Source organism: Ambystoma mexicanum, chromosome 13, assembly GCF_040938575.1.
Source record: "Ambystoma mexicanum isolate Mex_15411 chromosome 13, UKY_AmexF1_1, whole genome shotgun sequence".
NCBI classification, from domain to species: domain Eukaryota; kingdom Metazoa; phylum Chordata; class Amphibia; order Caudata; family Ambystomatidae; genus Ambystoma; species Ambystoma mexicanum.
The window spans coordinates 340,278,713-340,303,709 of NC_090938.1; positions in this window are offsets into that span (position 1 = coordinate 340,278,713).

Below are 24,997 nucleotides of genomic sequence, written 5' to 3' on the forward strand. Positions count from 1 at the left end.
GCCGCGGATCGCGGCTGGAAGACACCCGGAGCCAGGGCCCACCCATACCCAACGCGACCACGTGATTGCCTCAGCAGTTCCCCGCGGATTGGATGGGATCATGCAGGCACTGCAGCCTTTATGGGAGGCGGGTCACCACGGCAGCAGCCAATAGGATGTCGGCTGGTCAGTGCTGATGGCGATTGTTGGGGGCTTGATTCTAAGGTAGTCCATAAAAGCCCGCCAGAAGAAACTGACGAGGTTCTCTCATTTTGCAGGGAAGAGAAGAAGAGGAGGAACGAAGACCAGAGTGGTGGGCCTATCAAGACACCACGGTATAGAATAAGCTTGAGGACTGCCTCACCGTATTCTGAAGGGATCAAACCCTGGTGAAGTGAACCAGAGGACATTATATTTTGTTTTATTAAGGACCCTTTATCCAGTTGGAATAAATATAATTTTCAGCACCTGCCTGTATCCTGAAGGTTATTTCCCACACCTTGCCACAAAGCACACAAAGAGTGTCACTTCCATTAAACACAGAAACTAAGAGACACCCACACTGACGCCTAAGAGTCACGGAAGCCCTCAAAGCCTGATAATCCTCTTCCAAATACCCAAAGTTATTACCCACTCGAAGGGTTAGGGAAATGGCATGCTACTTCTCCTTCAACCTTACATGAGGTCAACCCTACCAAAAAAACGTGTCTCCCCACAAATAACACTGATAGCTCCAAGAGGACATGAGAATGGCATAGGTTGCAGTACATAAATGACACCTAACATAACACAATCCCCCATCAAACACCTTCTCAAAATAGTCAAGACTCAAGCTTGTCACCTCGTAAAACATTTTACCTACAGTAATAATTCATTAGTCACTGCATTTAGAGAACAGGGGCTTGTCTTCTGCTCGTATATTTCAACTTTGTTAACCAGCACACACCTTGATTCAGTGAAGTAGAAATTATGCCCCATCTTTCTGGCTTTTCAAGATAAATTTGTTGTCAATCCTCTGTCTGCTGCCTTTTGATTGTGCATTATCTGCTTCTGTCCTGTAATATTCCATCATCCTGTCTTTATTTTTCTAATTCATATTGGCTAGACCCTTGAGTAGCTCACAGTCCAGTTTTGCTTAGGCTTTTTTTTGCCTGAGACCCACCCCATTGAGCACTTGATATTTCATAGATCCAAAGGCTTTCAGTATTACAGTATTCAGTAGCTTACTCAGTATCAATCTGGAAATGCCTGACGCAGTAAGCCAGACGTTTAAACTAACTTGTTATCATGAAAGCAGGTTATCACTTAATTTTGGGACTTCCTCTGCAAGCCAGTGAGGTGGATGTGGCCTACGCTCCTGCCGCTGAGACCTGATTGCACACTCTGCACCATCCTTTCGGTTTGTTTCCTCCAAAGCAGTCTTAAGAGGTATGCAGACTTCTTTGGAACTCCCTCACCATTCCGGTTCCTCATCTATATAATGTAAGGAACTCATGGTGGCAATAGTAAAGACAGACACAAGTGATCACAGTTCAAGGGTGTTTATTAAGGTTGAGCAGGCACCGGATGAAGACGTAGTCCTCTGCTGCTCCGTTTGGGCCGCCTGTAATCCTGCGAAAATCCTGCAAAGAAAAGGAATTAACTGGCGAACAAACACTGCACGCCGCAAATATAGAGGTCCAACCCCATATGGTTGAAATCTGGGGGAAAATCGGAGCTGCCTAGCGGGAGAACCAACGATCCACAGCTCCGGTAGTGCAGCGCGGGAAGAGGGACGAACACCAGCACTGCAGGGAGAGCGGCCTGCTCAGGGGGGAGGGGACCGTGACTACCGCGCTCCGCTGCACGAACAGGAGCGCCATCAGAGTTTCCCCTGCCTGCCGCTGCCCCAGTGGACCACAGGCGGAGCAAGAAATTGCTGCAGGGGCAAGAAACAAGAAACACGACGGAGGAGGAAGGGCAGCGGTGGGGGGGACAGGCCCGTACCGACGCGACCACCTGGGACACCGTCCTTCTCCCTGCCCGCGCGACCCCATAAAACTGCGCCCGGGGCTGCTGGGGAGCCACGGCCTCGGAGGGGGCAAGGCGCGGTAAGGAAAGCACCAGACAGCCACAGGCGGACCCTCAGTCACCCACACGGAGCCGCAGGCCTGGGCATCAACAACAGCCCACCCCCCCAGGAGGCAGCCCATCTAGTGCCCGAAGCTGCTGCCTGGCTGCCGTGACACTCCGGGAAAACCGGACCTCTGAGAGGGGGAGGCACAACAAGGGAAAAATCTGGACATTTGCAAGGAGCCCCGAGCGGTGGGCCTCCTCAGCTCCATTCGGCCGCAGTCTCGGAGCTCCGAATACCCGTGGGAGGGCGGGGAGCCGCGGATCAGGGCTGCTGCAATTTTCAGGACTACGAGCCTCCCCGAACCCAACAGAATACACGGGCCTGCAAGGGAGAGGCACTGCAGCAAACAGGGCCTCACACTCACCCACGAGAACCCTGGACAGGACAGGCCTAAGCGGTCAGGGGCACTCACCAGCACCGGATCTGGAGAGAAGGACCGGAGTGGCTGCACCCAAGTAAGAGCGATAACCTGGGGGGTGGAGTGACAGCCCTGTGGGGATCTTCACACAAACAAGGTTGGGGAAGACGGGGGTAAGGAGTGGTGGAGCCCGAAGGGGCACAGAGCAGAACCCCCCTGCCACCCAGCATCAAATGAGACCGGTGGAGGCATATAGGTCCAGGAACTCTTCCTCACTCCGGCCTGAAGCGGCTGGAACCATAAAGGAGTGGCCCCCTCTGCATCATTACCACACCCATAGTGTCTGGGGAGCTAGGACAGCCGCCAGGGCTGCTACACCCCGGACTCTGCTCCTGGGACCGGATGGGGCGACATATGCTCCGAAAGACTACGGTACAAAACAAAATAGATAGATACAGCATGTCCGATCCGGGAAACCCTCCCCCCCGCCGCCATGGATCACGTTGGAGGGGGCACTCCAGCTAGCGAAACAAACCAGGCACTGTGGGGAATCGAGGAAGTCTGTGGAATTCAAAATAGATGGCCTGTCCTCAGAGGTCTCCATCCTCCGCCAGGACTTGCGGAACCTGACGTCCCGGGTGGGGGAAACAGAGCAGAGAATTTCTGATGCCGAGGATACGACCAAAAGGATGGAGGAGCGCCTGGGGCAGGTGGAGAAAAAACTTGACACTCTCAGGGCCAGGGCCGAGGACAGCGAAGGCTGCTCCCGGCGCAATAACCTTCGCATCCTCGGGCTCCTGGAACGGGAGGAAGGCCCGTCTATGAAACTCTTCCTAGAAGGCTGGCTCGCAGACCTAATGGCCCCCCTTAAGCTCTCAAAATTCTTCTCCATTGAAACGGCGCACAGAGTCCTGATGGGCAGACCAGTACCCGGAGCACCACCAAGAACGGTAATTGCTAAACTCATGAATTACCAAGACAGGGACACAATTCTTCAAATGACACGCGCAAAGGGCCAGATCACGTACAACGGGAATAAGATCAGGTTGTTCCCCGACTACACACGAGAGGTCCAGAAAGCCCATCAATCATACGACTCCATCAAGCGGAAGCTGGCATCACTGAACATCAAATATGCACTGTTCTTCCCGGCTACCCTCAGGCTGCACCACAATAATATAGTTCACGTTTTCCAGAATCCCAAAGAAGCATGGGACTGGTTGGAGATCCAGGTTCTATCCTCACCGAGATCCAGAGACCACACGCCGAGGAAGGGGAACGGCTACACCACCCCGACGTGAGGACAAACACCCATCCCAAGTATGGAGGGCACAGAGGACACCTCGCCCGGGGAAAATGGGAAGGCTAACGAGACATAAGGTACTGGAGGATACCCATTGCTTTGCTACAGATCGCCCTGAGGGAAGGTGCACACGGCCCTCCTCTTGTTCCCTCCTATGGCATAGGCAGGAGACGCACAACCAGTGCGACACGTGTGATCAAACGGGCGGCCCGGTACGGGCGAACTGGGCAGCAACCCGAGCCCCTGGGAATCTCCCCTGAATAAGTTCTTATTGTTTTAAGGTTGTAAGTTTGGGCGACAGGTGCTTCCGTTTGAGGGGGGGAGTACACAGTGGGGGGAGTTCACGGGGGTTGGCTATCAGGCACCACAGAACTTGATGCTATGATAGCAATTGTTATGGGCGCCAGTTGCGCTGGAACAAGGGATCCGGTGTTGGGGAGACCGGAGGTTGTTTTGGTTTATGAAGTGCATTCATTTGGTGGTGACGCGGAAGACACTGTCCGGGCTTTGGGGGGCAGAATGGGGGGGACACACGGCACATATGACCCTCCTTGAATGCCGATTGGACTCCATCACAATAACAGGCCACAAACAGGTTGGTTGTCCCTGCTGACCTGGAACGTGAACGGCCTGGGTTCAAGCATCAAACGAAAGTTAACATTGCAGTACCTTAATAGACACTCCCCGGACATGGCCCTCCTTACGGAGACCCATTTGGCTGGGACGGAATGCAGGTTTTTTAGGAGAACCAACTATTCGCAGTCATACCAAGCAGGATTCTCAAAGGGCGCCAGGGGCACAATGGCACTCTTCCACAAACGCACCCCCTTTCTGGTTAAAAAAGTTCACACTGACCCCGGGGGCCGGTATGTCGCAGTCCTGGGTGACTTATGGGGAGAGCGGTGGGGCTTCATCGCAGCAATGCACCCCCCACGCTCACAAAGGACCTTTTTCGAGACCTGCAATTGATATTGAGGGAGGAGGAGGCGGATGTATGGGCCCTAGGGGGGAACTTCAATGATGTAATGGCGGCTGCCAGAGACAGGTCACACAAGGGGAACACAACCCGGGAGGGCCCAACGGTACTCTACAGCTTCGCCGAATCCACTGGGTTACTAGACACCTGGAGGGCTTTACACACGAATGAGGTGGGGTTCCCATTCTACTCCCATGCGCATAAAACAATGTCCAGAATTGATTACACCCTCATCCCCCAGAATACATCCCACAGACTCACATCTGCGGATATGCTAGAGATATGTAACAGCTACAGATATATTTTGGTTGTAGTATGTTCTTTTTCTAGATGGATCAAGGCAGGTACATGCACACACCCTGATGCCTCGTGCAATACCAAGTTCCTGGCACGCAAGGTGTTCTATAGGTGGGGGTGTGCAAAGGCTTGCGGTCTGACAGTGGACCGCATTTTATAAATGAACTCTTTGAACAGATCACTCTTTTATTAGGTATAAAACGCACATGTTCATCTGCTTATCACCCACAGGCAAATGGTATCTGCGAGAGACTAAACTGACGTCTTAAAGAGAGAATAGCCAAAGTTAAGATCACTCTAAAGAAGGGGTGGCTGCATTGTCTGCCCCTTGCGTTGTGTGCCCTGAGAAATCAACCTGGTTCAGATCACCATTTGACTCCTCATGAGTTGGAGACTGGATGTTGTATGAGAACCCCATTGACTCCTCCAACTAGGGTAAGAACTGATGCTGACAGTATAGCGAGGGCATTAGGTGACGAGATGCATGATTATTTAACAACAATGATTGCAAGTGTTTTTTTATGTATCAACAGATACAACCAGAAGGGAGGGGTCAAACAGAAGCAATAAAGTCAATTCATCTCATGAAACAGAAGATCTGCTAAAACCTCCAAAACTGTATCCAGGAAACCAGGTGATAGTGTGAAAATTCATACGCACCTGACGCACATCCAGTTTTGAGGGTCCACACAAGGTCAAGGAAGCTAGCCCCACTGCAGTGACTTTAAAGGGACGAAGAGCGTGGTTACATTTACACGACGCAAACCATACAAAGGGTGAAATATCTGCCCCTCCCGAAGACATCCCTAGAGAAGTTGTTCTGTGCATGGGGATTTAACATCTTTTTGAATCAATTGAAGATTGTTGGTTTTCAAATTTCACAAGGAGAAAATAGACTTGCAGTAACTTGGAGCACTCCATTTAGACAGGTTTTAGGAGGCAATGTGAGAAGAGTCTGACCTTTGAAGGAGAAGGAAGAGTATCAACAATTGTTCATGATACTTATAATCACACTTGTATATACATTCTTATCTGTTCTTCTTTCTTACAAGTTGCAGACTTATCCAGCTTTAATACGAAGAGGAATACATACCTTCACCTTCCTGGAGGATCTAAAAACAACTCTATTGTTTGAAAAGTGATAATTGCAGTAATACTCTAATTTCTGATATAGAATTGATTTAAAAGGAGACATTAAATTTGCATTTTGAAGTGAACATAAAATGGAGAGTTCAACATTTTAGATGTTCATTGCCATCTAGAAAGTCAATAGGTTTTTATGGAATATTGATGATGATTTCAATCGGTTTTATGATTTGCATTTTTCTCATTATTATAGCAATTCGAAATGTGGCAAAAGCTAGTACTGATATAGGAGTTATTAATGAAACATCCATTATTGTGCCTACTAGAGGCTCAGACAGCTTGTTTTACAATATAACTAGGAGTTTATTTCGATTTAAAAGAGATATTAAGGAAGATCGTGAAGATATAAACACATACCTTGATAATTCAGCTCATTTAAAAAATAACCTATGTACCAGCACATGAAAAAGGTGGGAAGAAGAAAGTCAGATGAAAGCGGTTACGTGTGTTCCCTTATACCTTATGCTTTGGGAACATCTAAAATATTCATAGCTGAAGAAGTATCAGTGAAAAAGGCACATTGCCTTATGCACCTTGCACTTAGCCTGACAAGAGGACAGTTCCAAGGCAGAACAGCATCCATAGTGTGGGTGAATAAAGTAACATCCTCAAGAGAAGACAATTATGTACAGGATATAAAGTCAAGGGGAAAGTTAAGAGACAAAGCATCAAATAATAAAATATGAACAGCATGGAATGAATGGAGCAGGAATGAAGACAGAAGAAAATAAGGTGCTCAAATGTGAAGACGAAACTGGGAAGGAAAGACGGGAATACTTGGAACGAGGCCAGCTACAGATTAAAGGAACCGTGCTTGCTCCTGAAGGATGGGCTGATGGATTGATTGTGTGTAAAATACTAGCATTAACTAGACAATGGGAAGCTGTTGTTATGAACGCAGAAAAAGAATGCAAAGACCAGTGACCTAGGACTGCAAGATTGTTGACTTGGGTCTATGATGAGGGTGGGACCTTTGCAGATACTAACCCTGAAAAAAGCGTCTTTATGCTTAATAAACAATGGCACAATGAAAGTAGGAGAAAATCTGAATTGTGGTGAGTTTTTGACGTTTCAGGCATGAAGGAAGGAACAGCAGTTCTAATAGATCACTATTGGGCCTGCAGATCCCAACCTGTCAAGTCTTGCTTGTCGTGAAGATTAGGAATACCTCCGTCCACAAGTACCACACAGAGAGAAGGGAAAAATACTCTCTATGTAATCATTGAGGCCACAGGTGGGAGATGTTCGAAGCCCGGAACCGCGGAACACTGGAACCCCAAGGCCAGTGAAAAGCAAAATGCTGATTAGCACCAGGTGATCACAATAAACATGAAAGCACGAAAAAGGCTGTTAACAAGCTTACCTAAAAGGGGTAGTGATGTGGCTCCTAACCCCCAAAGGCCTAGGGTGCAGTTCCGAGGGAACACGTGAGCAGGATCCCAGAAGGATGAGAATGAGGGATATCAGCCGGGAGTACTGAGCCCGACTGGCCCACCTGTAGCTGAGTCGTGAAGCTATTCAGAGTCCGTGGTAAGTATCCTGAGGGAAACAATGGAGACCAGAAGGAAGTGCAGAAGGCGAAATGCCAAGACAAAAGGGTAATCCGATAGCAGTCCGTATGGCCAGTCCGTGATCAGGTAATCCGTGGTATCAGAAGAAAGAGTAACTAGGCACAATCCAAAAAGCAGGTCCGTAAGAGAGTTCTGAGGTCTTGATCCGTGAAGCAGGTAAGATTTGTGATCGCCGTACAGAGTCCAAAGGAACAGCTGTGAAGCAATGAACCGCGGGTGATTTAGCGTTTAAATAGTAAACGCTTCTGTGTCACGTGACCCGCTATTGCGGCACGTGAATGGGAGAGTAGCGGAACGCGACGCGGAAGTGAACGCCCGAGGATGCCTTCTCCTATGCGCCATGGCAGGCGCCACCGAAGGTAGGGAGAGGTCCAAGAGCGGAACCTGCGCCCAGCAGATCCCGCATAGGTGCTGCGGCTCAGAGGGAATCTGGGAATCCGCTGCTCATGTGACCATGGCCCTATGTGAGAGACAGAGGAGGGGAACGGAGGGACAGCGGGTGCTGTGGGTGCAATAGGACAGGTTACTGTTGTGGATGTATGTGTGTGGTGCGAAGCTGACGGGAGCGTGACACAACCATATATGGGATATGACGTTACCGCCAAAATGGGGAGGAGTCTGCTCATTGGTACTAATAAGTATAGCAGCCTTTGCAGTACCACAAAGTGGCTTGCAGACAATACATTTCCCAAAAATTGATGCACACCTGAAAAAGAAGAGATCGCTTAGCCTCTATCGCAAGAAGAGAGAATTACTTTTCAGCAAAATCAGAAGATGCATACTATGACATTCCAGATTAACAAACTGTTTAGCAAAACAGCAGTGATATTAATATCTTTAGAATGGATTGTGTCCTCCAACGTATTCCTCATCTTTGACATGTAATGTCCAGCTTCAGCTGCCTCGGAAAACTTTTTCGGCAGAGGGCGCTGTGCGTCAATGGTGTTGAGTCGATGTCCCTCGAACGCCTTCGTCGAGGTTGATGTCATCGGAGAGCATATATAGCACGCGCGGCCCCCGTTGGCCTGAGTTCCGTTTTTCCGTGACAGCATGTGCTTGGATGACAAAATTCAGCACGCCTCACTGTCTGACGATTTCTTTTGAGAAATTCTTTGAAAATCCTTTGTCTTCATCTTTGACACCGAAGACCGGCTTTAAAAAATGTCGAGACTTCGGGTCCAAGATGTCTCTTACCGACCTGCACCGTGTCTGCTTGTGGTGCCTCGACATGTCCAGTTGTACCAAGTGCCAGTCCATGACAAGAAAGGCCTTGAGGAAGCGGAAGGGGAAACTCCAGGTAGGGAAAATAGCCAAATCCCCTAAACCCCGACCCGCTAGGCCTTCGACCGACGAGTAGAGAGGAGACTCTTCCCGAAGGAAGAAAGCAAAGCGCTCAAGGTCTAGGAGTGGCTCCCACCACTCATCGTCATCTTCGAAGAAGTCGGAGAGAAGGCACCGGAGGTCTCCGTCGATTTCTTCATCCTACGCCTCTCCCAAAAGGGTTGCCTCTCCCACAAAAAACTGTACACCAGCTGAATGGTAAACTTTCCAAAAGGAAATGTTGAAAATCTTCGAAAAAGGTCATGCTCCTACCAAGCCTTCTAAGCAAGCTGGTAAGGATAGGTCTTGCTCGAAAACCTGTGCGCCATCAAGCCCAGTAAAACGGCCTGACAAACATCAGTGGCCCTCGAGGCCTTCATCCGATGACAAGCACAGAAAAAATCGAGATCGAGGTCCTTGACGCCATCAAGACCTTCGACGCCTGCAAGGCCCTTGACGATGAAGGTGTCTTTGACGACCGTCAGGCTCTCGACATCGACGTCGAACACTTAGAAGCCAGCTGCGCCACATACGCCAGATGTCCCAGCGAAGTCGAGCGCCCCTCCTCTGTCGACGCCTATAAAGCCTTTGGCGTTATCGAAGCCTGTATCTTCCATTCCTGAGAAAAATTATACTACTCTTCCCAGAAAGGAGTTTTTCAAATCACTCTCTTCAATTTATGAAGATGAGGAATGCTTTGATGAGGAAAATGCCCCCTTTGGGTTGCAATGTGGGACACCCAATGTTCTAAAGTATCTAATATCAGAGGGGTCCAGAATGAAGGATTTATATGATAATTTACAGTTTGCGAGTGAAGTTGATACTTCACCCGAAGAGGAGTTTGGAAGACCTCAGCCTGGAGAACACGCTGATGCTTCATACAGACAACTCATGTCCAGAGTTGAGAACATGTGATGGAGCAGACCACCACTCCCTTATGAACTTGATGACCTAACCAATATTTTTGATAAGGGTCCTCAGACACCCTGTTTTTGCCCTTCCATATCGCATTACAAAAAAGGATGGGAAACTCTGCAGACCAATCCGGTAGTTAATAAGAATCTGACAAAAAAAATACCACCCCTTCAGTAGTAACCCCTACTACTTGTCAAAACGCCCCACTCCGGAAAGTCTGGTGGTGCAGGCAGCTTCAGCTACTTCGAAACAGGCGGCGTACCCTACAATCCCTCCTGAGGATGGGCAAGAAAGGTATTTTCAGCAGGGAGCATGGCACTGAAATCTGCCAACTCCACTTGTGCCCTGGCAACATTTTCATACACTCTGTGGGATTGCATATCTATGGCGGCAGAGCATATTCCCGAGGGTGAAGAAAGGAATGGCTTCTTCGCTATAATTAAGGATGGCAAAGAAGATAGTTGTGAATCCCTTCAGTCAGGATTGGATACTGCAGATAGTGTCAGCAGATCCATGGCTACCAGCACCGTTGTCCGCAGATATGCAAGGTTGAGGAAGTCAGGTTTTGCACCGGATGTGCAGTCTAGGCTTCTCAACATGTCTTTTGCCGGTCTCATCTTTTTGGCAGCAAGGCTGACGAGAACCTTGAGCAGTTGCAGACCTTGAAGGCGGCAGCCAAGTCTTTAGGTGCCGCTGTTAGGCAACCTCAGCCTTTTCGTACTAGTGGACAACCTTAGAGGGGTAGATCTTTTTGCTACTACTCAGTTGCAAGTGCGAGAGGAATGCCCAGTCAAAGGGGCCAGAGAAAATGTCCTTGTGGTGGACGAAATAGAGGTGTTAAGCCAGCTGAAGCAGCAGCCTCCTTACCATCGGCCTCTGCAGGAGCCGCCACAAAACCACTCTGAGGTCTTGAGTCACAGTTCACCTGTGGAGGGCCGATTGTCTCTGCATTTAGAAGAATGGCGAGACATTACTTTGGATGCTTGGGCTCTGGAAACCGTAGCCCATGGTTACTGCTTTCCCTTTATATGAAGACCTCAGAACAATCCACCGGGGAACCGCTCTTTGATGGTTCCGGACCCGCTCCTTGTGCAGAAAGTTTTAACCCGGCTAGAGAAAGGTGCTAAAGAACCGGTACCTTTAGCGGAGAGGAATAAGGGATGGCACTCCCCATATGTTTTGATCCCCAAATAGGATGGAGGACTGAGACCTATCTTGGACTTGAGATACTTGAACAAGTTCCTCAGGAAGGACAAGTTCAAGATGGTCACACTTTCTCAGATGCTTCAGGCCCTCCAACTTCAGGATTGGTTGGTGTCATTGGCCCTCCAGGATGCTTATTTTCATGTCCCAATCCATCTCAAGCATAGAAAATACCTGAGGTTTGCAGTTGGCGGTTCTAATTATCAGTTTCGAATTCGGCCTTTCGGGCTGACCTCCGCCTGAGTGTTTTCACCAAACTGATGGCGATAGTGGCAGCGAATCTCAGGAGAGGGGGGATTCATGTCTACCCTTACCTGTATTAGACACATCCTTGGGAAAGAGCTTGCCACCCAAGATGAGGGCTCAAGGCATTCTTCAGATGGTTACCAAATTTCAGAGTACCCAGAACCTTCCGGCCTTCGATTTCTTGCAGTTGCTCGGCCTTATGGCATCCTGCATTTTTCTGGTGCCAGAAGCCAGCCTGAGAATGACAACCCTTCAATGTGCTCTAATAACACAATGGTCCCAGTTTTCAGGAAAGATGTCGACCCGACTTCAGATTCCAGCCAGGGTCTCACAAGATCTTCTGTGGTGGGCCTGCGAGGAAAATATTCTGAAGGGAAAACCCTTTTGGTAACCATGGCCAGAGATTACAGTAGTGACAGACGTCTCGCCCACAGGGTGGGGAGCCCACGCCAATTATCTGACAGTGTCGTTGGTCTCTATCGGAGTCCAAACTACACATCAATCTTTTGGAGCTGAGGGCAATCAGACTAGCTCTGAAGGCCTTCCTGCCCTTTGTACAGGGAAAGAATGACCTGATAATTCTGGACAACACAGTGGCCATGAACTACCTCAACAAGACAGGAGGTGTAGGCTCACTACCGCTGTGCAGAGAGGCAATGCAGCTCTGGTACTGGGAAATTCAAGAAGAAATATCTCTATCGGCATTTCGCCTAGCCGGAGAGGAGAACACGGCGGCCGATGCTCTGAGCAGGCAGAGCACAGTCTGCCACGAGTGGGAACTAGCTCAGGAAGTCCTTCAAGAGATCTTCACCCTTTGGGGAACCCCTCAAGTGGATCTGTTCGCGACCAGTGTCAACCTGGAAGTGCGAACTGTACTGCTCCAGGGAATTTCCCCCAAGAGGAGCTCTAGGAGACGCTTTCATGGTGGACTGGAAGTTTCTGCTCCTATATGGGTTTCCCCCAGTCCCCGTCATTCCTCGTGTGATCAGGAGGTTGAGAAAGTTCAGGAAACGCATGATCCTAATCGCCCCGGATTGGGCCAGGAGGACATGGTACCTGGACCTTCTAGACATGCTCATCTGTCCCCCGATATGTCTTCCACAGAGAGAGGATCTTCTCCCGCGAAAGGAGGGTCGGGCTCTCCATCCAGAGGTCAACATTCTCAACCTTCACGCTTGGTTTCTGAAAGGTTGGGATATAAGGATGGGGACCTCCCGGGTGACGTTATGGAGGTGTTGCTTTTGGCTAGAAGACCAGAACCATTGCCTTTGGAACAAGTTTTGCGACTGGTGCAAGGAAAATAATGTAGACCCTTTTCTGTGTAAAACACTGGACGGATTGTCTTTTCTTCTATCCTTAGCCAATTTGGGGCTCCAGATTGGTACCTTAAAGGCTAAATGGCGGCGCTGTCCATTTTTTCGTCAGAGGAATTCTCTTATTTCAAAATCCCTCTGGTGACTCAATTCCTGAAAGGACACACTAATGTGTATCCTCCATCTCCTCTCCAGGTTATTTGAACCCCAGCACATGTGTCCTCTAAGGTTATTAACCTTTAAAACCATTTTATTTGCTGCTCCCAAATCAGCACGCAGAGTGAGCGAGTTGCAGGCACTATCAGTAAAGCCACCCTTTACAGTCTTCTACAAGGACATGGTTGTCTTAAAGGTCAAACCTTCATTTTTACCAAAAATCATTTCGGATTTTAATTTGAACCATACAGTTGTCCTGCCTACCTTCTACCCTCCACCTCACCCTGGTAAGGAGGAAGAAAGACTTCATAGGTAAGATCCTAGAAGAGCATTAAGCTTTTATTTCAAGAACATCCAAAATGTGGTTTGATGATCAGTTGTTCATAGATTATACAGGATACAAACTTGGTCAGGCTGTTACCAAACAGACATTATCTAGGTGGATAATTTTGTCAATTTCTGAGTGCTGCAGGCTTGCAGGGAAAGACCCTCCTGAAGGTGTGTGGGCTCATTCCACCATGGGCATGGCCACATCTACAGCCCTTCAAAGGGGAGTTCCTATTAGGAATATTTGTGACGCTGCAACATAGTCATCAATACACACGTTTACAAAACCTTATGCTCTGGATGCTTCCCATTCTCAAGATCTTGCTTTTGGCAAGGCATTACTTTGCTCTGCCCTTGAAAATGTGTAATATATAGAATTCTACACCCTCCTCCAAGCATAAACACTGCTTTGGGAGTCTGTCAAAGATGAGGAATACATTGGAGGACACAATCCATTTGAAGAACAAGTTACTTACCCCCGGTAACGTTTTTTCGACTATTACAGCTTCCGCTCCACCAAGATTCAGTACTATCATGCCCGTATTTATGGGCATCTCTGCTGCATGGGAAGGAGGAAAAACAGAACTGAGGCCAACTGGCGCCTCGCATGCTATATATGCTCTCCGATGACATCACCCTCGACAGAGGCCTTTGAGGGACATCGACTTGATGACATCGACGCAGAGCACCCTCTGCCAAAAAGTTTTCTGAGGCAGCTGAAGCTGATCATTACATGTCAAAGATGTGGAATACATCGTAGAAACATCCAGTCGAAACAACTTTACCAGGGGTAAGTAACTTGTTCATCTTTCTGCCAGGACTCCAGGCTGCAACGAATATCAAGTGGTTGCAGATAACTAGATGGGAGCTGCTGCAAACGATAAACATGACAATATTATGATTTAATGCAATTCGAGAAGAAATGAGGGTGATCAGGCTCATGGCACTCCAGAACAGACACTTTGTGCACTTGATTACAGCAATGCAAGGAGGTGCGTGCGCCAAGATCGGGCCTTCTTGTTGTACATTCAAACCATCCCATGATGAAGAAAATGAAACCCTGACAGAAGCAATAACCCTGTTGTCAATTTTGCACACAAAGATAGTGGAGGAAGTAGACAAAATTGAAGATGGCAGTTGGTTTACATCTCTGTTCTCATGGAGTCCAACCTGGCTAGCAAATTATTTCAAAGTGCTTGGAGTAATATTAGTGTTCGTGTTGCTGAGATTCTGTCTCATAAAGATCATCATGGGACAATGCAAGAAGACAGCCAAGAAAGCTATTGGCATGAAGATATTGATTGACACTGGAACGGGTGAACATATGCACAACGAAGCCAGTACCTGTGAGAATATAAAGAAAAGTACCATTGCCCCTCCAGGAACTATGTTCCATTACCCTAAGGATTGGAAAAGTTATGTTGGACGTTGGATATGCTGTTCACCATCTGGAGAGTGCTGTTGAATGACCTGGAGTGTGGATGAACACCTAAAGAATGCAGGTCACCTGAGGGGGGTGACAAAGATTTGGATCCCAAACAAGATGCAGGATGAAGAGAAGATGCTGATGAATGACAGAGGATATACAAATCATGGAAGAGGAGAATCTGGTCAAAAATTCGACTAGAGGGGGGAATGTAGAGGAGCAGATAGAAGCCATCCTGCCAGTGCCCGCCTCCTCACCACCATCATATTGGAGCAGTCAGAGAAAAGCTACAGATGGGATCTCCTGTATCATTTCTACACCGCATCAAGTGTATGTGAGATGTTATAAACTCAGACAGCCATGCAGAATGTATCCTCACACTGAAAGCGTGGAAGGATATCGTATGGAAGAAAGTTACATGGAAGGATGTTGCCTGCCCAGATGTCAGAATGGGTCAATGAATATCGTGGATGGACACTAAAGTGAAATCCGATGAAGACAAAGTGATGTCATGAAGAAGATATATGAATCTATGCTGAAACGATATGAAAAAAAATCCGTCTGAGTCCTTTGTGTCCTTGGGACCCTGCGTGAGAGAGAAGAGCTGTGAAGCTGTGAAGGGGTTAACTTTCGGATGGAGGCTGGAGGCGGCCTCTGAGGATTCATAATCCCCTGCCAGCGCGGAGCGCGCGGAGTCCGTCGGAGTCCTTTGCGTCCTTCGCGTTCGGCGTGTTGTGTCGTGTGTGTTGTGGAGGCGTTGTAACGCTCACCTGATTCCCGTAGAGGCGCCGGTCTTGACTGGGCGTATACCGTATCTTCAAAGGTGATGTGTAACACACGGCTGGCTCTTTGGGCTGGACCTCTGTGCACTGTATGTCTGACTCGAAGGGTAAGATGTCTTAGGTAAGTGAACGCCGTGCTCTCCATCTGCCTCGGGGCAGGGTGCTGTAACCAGTTTCTTCACTGGGTAAGGGGAGCAGGCCTCTTGACTTCAGAGGACTGCTGTCCGTCGTTTACTGCACGAACGGTAAGTTTCGAGTAATTCTAATGTCTTTAAAGTCTTTAGTAATGATGTTTCTTGTTTTGCAGGGTTCCGGCGATGGCGGATGACGGGCTGAAGTGAGTTGAAGATGGAGCCTGTGTGATGAATAGAAGCGCCTGGAAGCACGTAAGTAAGCGCTTGTTGCCTGCTTCACGATGCGCTCTAACTGTCTTTTTATTTTGCAGGTACAAGTTCGGAGCGGCTGCAGGGTGCCGGAATACCCACTGGGTTAGATGTGGAAAGGAGTAATGGCACGTGAGTATTAAAGTTCCCCAATGTCTTAAACGCACCTTGTTTTGTCTTTCAGATGCGGGATGCAGCGCCGAAGGCCTCCGGAGCGTGCGAAGAGTTGGTAAGCTTTTGTCTTTCAGATGCCGGAATGCAGTGTGAAGACCTCCGGAGCGCACGAAGAGTAGGTAAGCCTTTGTCTTTCAGATGCCGGAATGCAGCGCGAGGCGTTGGTGACAGCCGATGGACCAGGTAAGTGAAGAGCTGTCACTGAAGACCGTAATGCTAACCTGTTCTTTCTTGTCTTTATAGGTGTTGCTGAAGACTGGATTCAGGATGGTAAGCCTTTTTCCTTAGGCCCAGGATCAGATGCAGAAGACACGATGAGCGTTCTGCTGCAGAGGATGCAGAATAACGCAAAGCAAGATTCATCCATCGTGTGTGGTTTAAATAGCCTCCTGTAGTGCTTAGGTGCCTCCTTCCACAGCCACGCCTAGGTAAGAAAAGAGTTCCTGCTTTCCAGAAGAGTTCCAGTGTTCTGAATCTAGGGAGTGGCTCCTGCCCCACCCAACAGGAAAGGTAGTTCCAAACAGAAGAGGATTAGAGGCTCAACTGGCAGGCAAGTAAGCAGCATGGTCTGCTGCAGGTAAGTCCACCCAAGCATTATGAGCCCGGCGCTTCCAGTGCTGGGACTGGGCATATTTATGAGCCTGGTGCCACTGGCGCCAGGACTGGGTCCAAAAGGTCCCAATTGGGACTGGTTGGCACTCGGAACCTGGGTTATGGATCTGCTTCCAAGGGAGTTGGGAAAACCCTGACCTTTTGGAAGCAGAGATCATGACAGTACCCCCCTCAAGGCCCCTCCCAAACCGGGCTTCTCCGGGGGTTTTGGCTTGTCAGGAAATGTTCGGTGAAATCTTTTGATTAGGCGAGGAGCGTGGACATATTCAGCAGGTTCCCAGGATCTCTCTTGGGGGTCGTAGCCTTTCCAGTCAATTAGGTAAAATAGTTTAGATTTGGAGATCTTGGAGTCCAGAATGCTTTTGACTTCAAACTCGAGTTCTCCATCAACTAGAATAGGTTTTGGAGATTTAGTTAGTCGGGTTTGAGGTTGCACGGGTTTTAATAGAGAGACGTGGAAGACCGGATGTATCTTCATGTGCGGGGGCAAGTCCAACTTGACCGCTACTGGGTTTACTATGGTAGTGATGGAATAGGGACCAAGGTATCTTGGGTTGAATGTGCATGGCCCTTTTAGAGGTAGATATTTGGTGGATAACCAGACTTGATCCCCTACTTGATATTGAGGGGCTTCCTTCCGATGTTGATCTGCTCCTTTCTTGTATTGTTCTTTAGCCCTTTGAAGGTGAGAAACAGCTTCCTTAAAGGCTTGGGTGATTGTAGAATGCAGGTAGTCTACTGCTGGTGTTTCAAGATCTTGGAGGGGATCCAACTCCGAGGTTCGAGGGTGACTGCCGTACAAAAGAAAAAACGGGGTTCTCCCAGTTCCCGAATGGACAGAGTTATTGTAGGCATATTCGGCTATCCAAAGGATGTCTTTCCAAGTTTTTTCAGTTTGTTGCAGCATGCAGCGTAAATACTGTTCCAGAGTTTGATTGGTCCTCTCGGGTTGTCCGTCGGTCTGAGGGTGGTGACTGGTCGATAGTCTCACATCAATTTGAGCCGACCGACAGCAACTTCGCCAAAAATGAGAAATAAATTGACTACCTCGATCCGAAATTAGAACCGAAGGAAAACCGTGCAGTCGGACGATGTTTTCGAGAAATTCTCGGGCCAGAGTTGCTGCTGTTGGCAAGCCTTTGAGCGGAATGAAATGCGCCATCTTGGAGAATAAGTCCACGATTACTAGAATCGTATTGTATCCGGAGCATGGAGGTAGATCGGTGATGAAGTCCATAGAAGGCGTATGCCAAGGGCGAGGTGGGATGTCAATAGGGCGTAAGAGGCCTGCTGGTCTTTCCTTTTGACTCTTGTTTTGGGCGCATACTCCACAGGACATTATAAAGTCTCTGATATCTTTTTTCCAAGACGGCCACCAGAAGTAGCGCTTGATCTTTTCTGAGGTCTTGGCCATACCGGGATGTCCTTCCATTAAAGAATCGTGATAACAAGAGATTACTTTTTTCTGTAAATCTGTGCTGGGTAGGTATAATCGTTCTTGGAAATACAATAAGTTGTCCTTTACTGCAAAGTCCTTTCCCTGCAGATGCCAATTCTGTATGTCTGCTGGAGTTACAAGTTGCCTGGCTTTATCCTTAACTTCCTCTATGGATTCTGTGGCGATTACACCCAGAATTCTTTGTTCGGGAATGATTGGTACAGGTTTAGGGTTGATCAAGTGTTCTTCCACTCCTATCCGAGAAAGGGCATCAGCTTTACCGTTCTTTGTACCAGGTCGATAGGTAATTATGAAGTCAAACTCGGCAAAGAATAATGCCCAACGGAGTTGTCTAGAGGATTGGGCTTTTGCGGTTTTCAAATATTGCAGGTTTCGGTGATCCGTAATCACAGTAACGGTGTGTCGGGCCCCCAGCAGATAATGCCGCCAAGCCTTAAAGGCAGACTTGATAGCCAGACGTTCCTTGTCAGTAATCGTGTAATTGATTTCAGGAGGCGAGAATTTGCGGGACCAAAATGCCACGGGATGCAACTGATTGGTTACCGGGTCCTTTTGTGATAGAACTGCCCCCATGGCAAGGCTTGAAGCATCAGTTTCCACGATGTAGGGGAGTTCGGGGCGAGGGTGTTTTAAGATTGGTGCAGAGATAAATTTAGTCTTCAAATCCTGGAAAGCTTGTTCCGCCTCGGTAGACCATTCAAAACGTTTGTTTTTCTTTAACAAGGCAGTGATGGGCTGGACTATTCGAGAGAATTCGGGGATGAACCTGCGGTAAAAGTTAGCGAAGCCTAACATGCTTTGCACACCTTTTACGGAGGATGGTGATGGCCATTTGAGAACTGCATCGACCTTCTTTGAATCCATACGCACTCCGCCAGGTGATAATATGAATCCCAAGAATTCAACTTCAGTCACGTTGAAAACACATTTTTCCAACTTAGCGAAAAGTTTGTGTTGACGCAATCTTTCGAGGACCATTTTCACGTGTTTCCGATGTTCAGATTCCGATGAAGAATAAACGAGGATGTCGTCAATGTAAACAACAACACACACATCTATGAGCTCTCTGAGGACATCGTTCATAAAATATTGAAAGGCGGCCGGGGCATTGCAAAGTCCGAAGGGCATGACCTGATATTCAAATAGCCCATACTTGGTGCGGAAGGCCGTCTTCCATTCATCGCCCTCTTTTACTCGTACCAAGTGGTAAGCTCCTCTAAGATCCAGCTTTGTATATATGCATGCTTTTCTGACTTGGTCCAGGAGTTCAGGGATCAAAGGTAACGGATATCTATTCTTAACGGTGATCTGGTTCAGGGAGCGATAATCTATACAAGTTCTAAGGTCTCCTTTCTTTTTTGGAATGAAGAACAAAGCTGAAGAAACAGGGGACTTGGAAGGACGAATAAACCCATTTGCCAGGTATTGATCCAGGTATTGTCGAAGGTGAAGGTTCTCAGGCTCGGTGAGGGCATAAATTCTACTACAAGGAGGAGTAGATCCAGGTATCGGGTCTATCTGGCAGTCATAAGACCTATGAGGAGGTAGAGAGTTAGCCTGATCCTTCCGGAAAACATCTTGGTATTCTAGGTATTCGGGAGGTAACTGGGGAGTCTCTGAAGAAATTGCTGCCAGTGCAACACCAGGTGGAGGGTGACAAGTAGAGACACATTCTGGAAACTGGACCGTTCTTGCTCGCCAATCGATCAGAGGATTGTGTTTCTCTAACCAAGGTATTCCTAGAATAATCTGAAACTGAGGGGCCTTGATCACATCGAACACGATCTTCTCATGGTGTCCATCTTGACTTACTAGCGTCACCTCTTGAGTGGTATGCGTTACTGGCCCGGAGGCTATCTCCGTACCATCCACCGTAGTAATGATGTCCTTTACAGCCTTGGGACAAAGAGTTAGATTCATCCTCAAAACCATTTCATGATCCACATAATTGCCGATGGCACCGCTGTCGACGTAAGCTTCAATTGCATGTAATCGATCCGGATTATCAGGGCTAATGAGGACCATAGGTATCACGAAATGCGAGGTCACGGAACTGGTTTTCACGCTCGGCAAGAGGACCTCTATTCTTGTCGGGCGAGGTCGTTTCCCTGCTCAGAGTTTGTAACTTTGGTAACTGCAGCTCCTACTGCCTTCTTGGCAGGTTTCACCGGACAGTCTCGAAGAAAGTGCCCTGAGTTTCCGCAATAGAGGCATAATTGCAACTGTTTTCTCCTTTCCCGCTCCTTTTGTGTTAGAGGACCTTTCGGACCCCCTATTTGCATGGGTTCCCCGGAGTCTACTCCTTTGGAAGGAGTTGACGGTTTGGAAAATACTCGAGCATCAAACTTGGAACGATCGGCCTTCCTGTTCTGCAGTCTGTGATCTATTTGAACGACTAAGTCTATATAGTCCGAACAATCTTGTGGGGGATTCACTACTTGGGCTAACACATCTTTGAGCTCTCCACGTAGACCTCTATAAAACAGCGTAATCCTTTTGTCCTCAGGCCATTGAGTTTCCACTATCAGTCTGTTGAAAGACGCAATATAAGCCAAAAGGTCTTGATTACCTTGTCGCAACGAAAGAAGCTCATTGTCCAAGGCCTGCCCCTGTGAATGTCTTGCGAACAGTTTTTCCATACTGAGCTGAAAAGCTTGAAAATCATGGAGGACCGGATCATCTTGATTTACTAGAGGGATCGACCAGTCTGCCGCATTGCCACTAAGGTACGAAAGCATGAAAGCTACTTTAGCTTGATCAGTTGGAAAGGCTGCTGGCCGGCATAAGAAATGCAACCGGCACTGATTGATAAATACTGCAAACCTCTTTGGGTCACCAGAAAATCGTTCGGGCGGAGCCAGAGGTACATTCCCAGGTAGGTTGATCTGCACTGGATTCATAGAGGATGTAGAAGGAAGATTTCCCCTAGATGTGGGTAACGGGGTCTGTCCGGCTTGTGACTGTAGCAATTGTCTAGCGAGATCATCTGTTCGCTCCTTGGAAATAATCAGTTCCCTTCTTAGAGCGTTCGTTTCCTGACGGGCTGCATGCACTTCTGCCCTTAGTTCCCCAAGTAACTGGGCTAGCTGGTCGGCATCCGAGGTTTCCATAGCGCCTGGACGGGAGTTTTGTGGTAGGCTTTGCGTTCTGTAACGCTCACCTGATTCCCGTAGAGGCGCCGGTCTTGACTGGGCGTATACCGTATCTTCAAAGGTGATGTGTAACACACGGCTGGCTCTTTGGGCTGGACCTCTGTGCACTGTATGTCTGACTCGAAGGGTAAGATGTCTTAGGTAAGTGAACGCCGTGCTCTCCATCTGCCTCGGGGCAAGGTGCTGTAACCAGTTTCTTCACTGGATCAGGGGAGCAGGCCTCTTGACTTCAGAGGACTGCTGTCCGTCGTTTACTGCACGAACGGTAAGTTTCGAGTAATTCTAATGTCTTTAAAGTCTTTAGTAATGATGTTTCTTGTTTTGCAGGGTTCCGGCGATGGCGGATGACGGGCTGAAGTGAGTTGAAGATGGAGCCCGTGTGATGAATAGAAGCGCCTGGAAGCACGTAAGTAAGCGCTTGTTGCCTGCTTCACGATGCGCTCTAACTGTCTTTTTATTTTGCAGGTACAAGTTCGGAGCGGCTGCAGGGTGCCGGAATACCCACTGGGTTAGATGTGGAAAGGAGTAATGGCACGTGAGTATTAAAGTTCCCCAATGTCTTTAAACACACCTTGTTTTGTCTTTCAGATGCGGGATGCAGCGCCGAAGGCCTCCGGAGCGGGCAAAGAGTTGGTAAGCTTTTGTCTTTCAGATGCCGGAATGCAGTGTGAAGACCTCCGGAGCGCACGAAGAGTAGGTAAGCCTTTGTCTTTCAGATGCCGGAATGCAGCGCGAGGCGTTGGTGACAGCCGATGGACCAGGTAAGTGAAGAGCTGTCACTGAAGACCGTAATGCTAACCTGTTCTTTCTTGTCTTTATAGGTGTTGCTGAAGAATGGATTCAGGATGGTAAGCCTTTTTCCTTAGGCCCAGGATCAGATGCAGAAGACACGATGAGCGTTCTGCTGCAGAGGATGCAGAATAACGCAAAGCAAGATTCATCCATCGGGTGTGGTTTAAATAGCCTCCTGTAGTGCTTAGGTGTCTCCTTCCACAGCCACGCCTAGGTAAGAAAAGAGTTCCTGCTTTCCAGAAGAGTTCCAGTGTTCTGAATCTAGGGAGTGGCTCCTGCCCCACCCAACAGGAAAAGTAGTTCCAAACAGAAGAGGATCAGAGGCTCAACTGGCAGGCAAGTAAGCAGCATGGTCTGCTGCAGGTAAGTCCACCCAAGCATTATGAGCCCGGCGCTTCCAGCGCTGGGACTGGGCATATTTATGAGCCTGGTGCCACTGGCGCCAGGACTGGGTCCAAAAGGTCCCAATTGGGACTGGTTGGCACTCGGAACCTGGGTTATGGATCTGCTTCCAAGGGAGTTGGGAAAACCCTGACCTTTTGGAAGCAGAGATCATGACAGGCGTGGAGGAGGATCAGAAAACACTGCCTCCGCGGATATACCCGGACACTTTTGGATTCCCGTGTTATCCAGTCAGCCAGCCAGCGTGGGAGTGAAGCCTGCGTGGGATGCCTACCGGCAGTAAGGTATTCTATTTTCTTTGCCGGGCAGCTCGGCAACTCTTAAGGCAACACTTAAGGAACGCTAGAGGGTGGGGGGGAGAGTCTGACTATGGCAGCTCCTCAAGCTGCCGGGCGTTCCCCGCCCTCTAGCCTCTGGCTCAGCTTGGCCCTTTGCTGGAACCTGCTGTTGGACTGTTGTTGTTGTACAGTTGTTTTTTTTTCCTACGGACATTGGTTGTTTTACATCCAAACCCTGGATTTGGACTTACTTGTGGACACGAACATCTGCAATATTTGATATTTGATTTAACCTGCAATAATTTTAAAAATATCTGCATAAACATCATTTTTTACTTCTTTTAAACATGCTAATATTTTTAATACAGTGATAGCAGGCAAAATAGCCAGTCAGTAAAGTTGAACAAAGGAGGGGGCTCCGAGATATTTCTCTCCCCCTTTCCTCCCCCTAAAGGTCTCTTTTCCTTAGGCGAGCCACCCACTGTGCCTTGGGTCACCACACTGATGGTGCAGGGTATCTAATTAACAGCCATATATTGCGAGTCTTCTGCCACGTTTTGTGATTTTTGACCTCCAATTGGTCCTAGCTATCCTGGTCAAGTCGGCCAAGTTGGAGTCTGGGCCTCTGAGTATAACCCCCACAACCTGCATATGGGGAAGAGAAAGGCAGGGGAAACGGGTGGGAGGGTCGCTGGGAAACGGGCGAAGAAACCCAAGAACGCCCTAACCACAAAAATTGCCAAACCCACAAAAACTGTGAAATCACTTCCCAATTCTGGTCCTAAAGTAGCCAAACCAGCCCCCAATTCATCACAAAGATCCCTGGACTCTTACATGGATGTTATGGCCAACAAAATAGTAAACTGCATGAATGAAGCCGAGGCAGCCTCTAGAGAGGTTGTTCCTCGGATAGAGGGATCGGGTATTGAGTGTGTGGGGGAAAAAGACAAAGGTCTTGGCCTCTCGTTGGCTGGTGGTGTTGAATTTGGGGTTAAAAATGGAGGGGGGATAACCCAGGCGTCACTGCCTCCCCAGCATCCCAGGGAGGGGGCGCACGGGATAAACACTTCAGCCTACGAGGTCAGGGAGGCTACGCCATTGGATAGCTCCACGGCCAGTGAGGGGGACAAAGAATGGCTGGAGGCTTTATTGGACGAAAAACTGAGACCCCTGCAGCTGTTGCTGACCTCCTTGAGAGGGCTAAAAGAGGGGGTTCTAAACACCCTGGCAATTATGGATGATTCAATTAGGGCAGTCTCCCTTAAACTGTGTGACCTGGTCAGCATTGTTGAGGAAAGGGGAGCAGCTGACAGGCACTGTCAGTGCCCCTCAATTGTATCCCCAACTGGTGACGATTCCTCTAGTGCTAAGGCCACTGACACAAAAGACAGACAAGCTGATGTTGTCGTTTTAGTGGAACAGGAGGTGGTCCCAGTAGAACAAGAGGGGGTGAGTGGGTCTGGAAGGGACACGATGGCAAGTAACCAGACAGAAAGTACACCTGCACAGGGGTTTGGGAGTGGCAGGGGAATGCTATAACCCTGAATTTACCACCGGAAGCGGTCCCCTTTGTGGGGATTATTACCGGATTACCTGGGCTCCCTATGGGGAGTTTTGAATCAACACTTTCCCTGATCAATAAGGCATCCCACTGGATAAATTCGAACTTGATGGGGCCCAAGATAGACCCCAAAATTATCCTTATGGCAAGGCGAGTGGGTTGGGTAGGGAATAGGCCCAAGCACCTGAATGGGGATTGTGTGGTGGTAACCTTTTCTGACTCACAGATAACTGACTACCTTTTGAACACCAATTTAGCCTGGGGCCTTAAGCCCAATGGTAATAAATTGGTAAGTAAACTTTTACCCCTGGACTATTTCTATGTCCAGAATGTGGGGCAGGTGGCGCGTAACCAGTCAATGGCCAATAGGACTGGTAGGGGTCATGTAGAGAGGAATACTGCCCCAGGTCGGCCGGGCTTAACCAATTTACCGTTGGCCGGCTGGAGTACCATCCCCATGAATAAGAGACAGTGTAATGCCACGGAGAGGAACGACGTGGCCTCCCTGCCACTAGACAATCCCTATGAGATCCTAACTTCCTGTGAGGATGTAGATTGACAGGAGGCTGTGGTTGAGGACAGTGCAGCCTTGCAAACGCCATTTGTACCCGGTGGAGACTCCCCAAGTAAGAGCTGAGAGTTCCGTCTGCTCTCGTGGAACATTGCGGGGTCAATTAGGAAGATGAACCTCGGGCCAGTCATAGAGCTTTTGCAATCAAACTCAGTGATCCTACTCCAAGAAACCTGGGC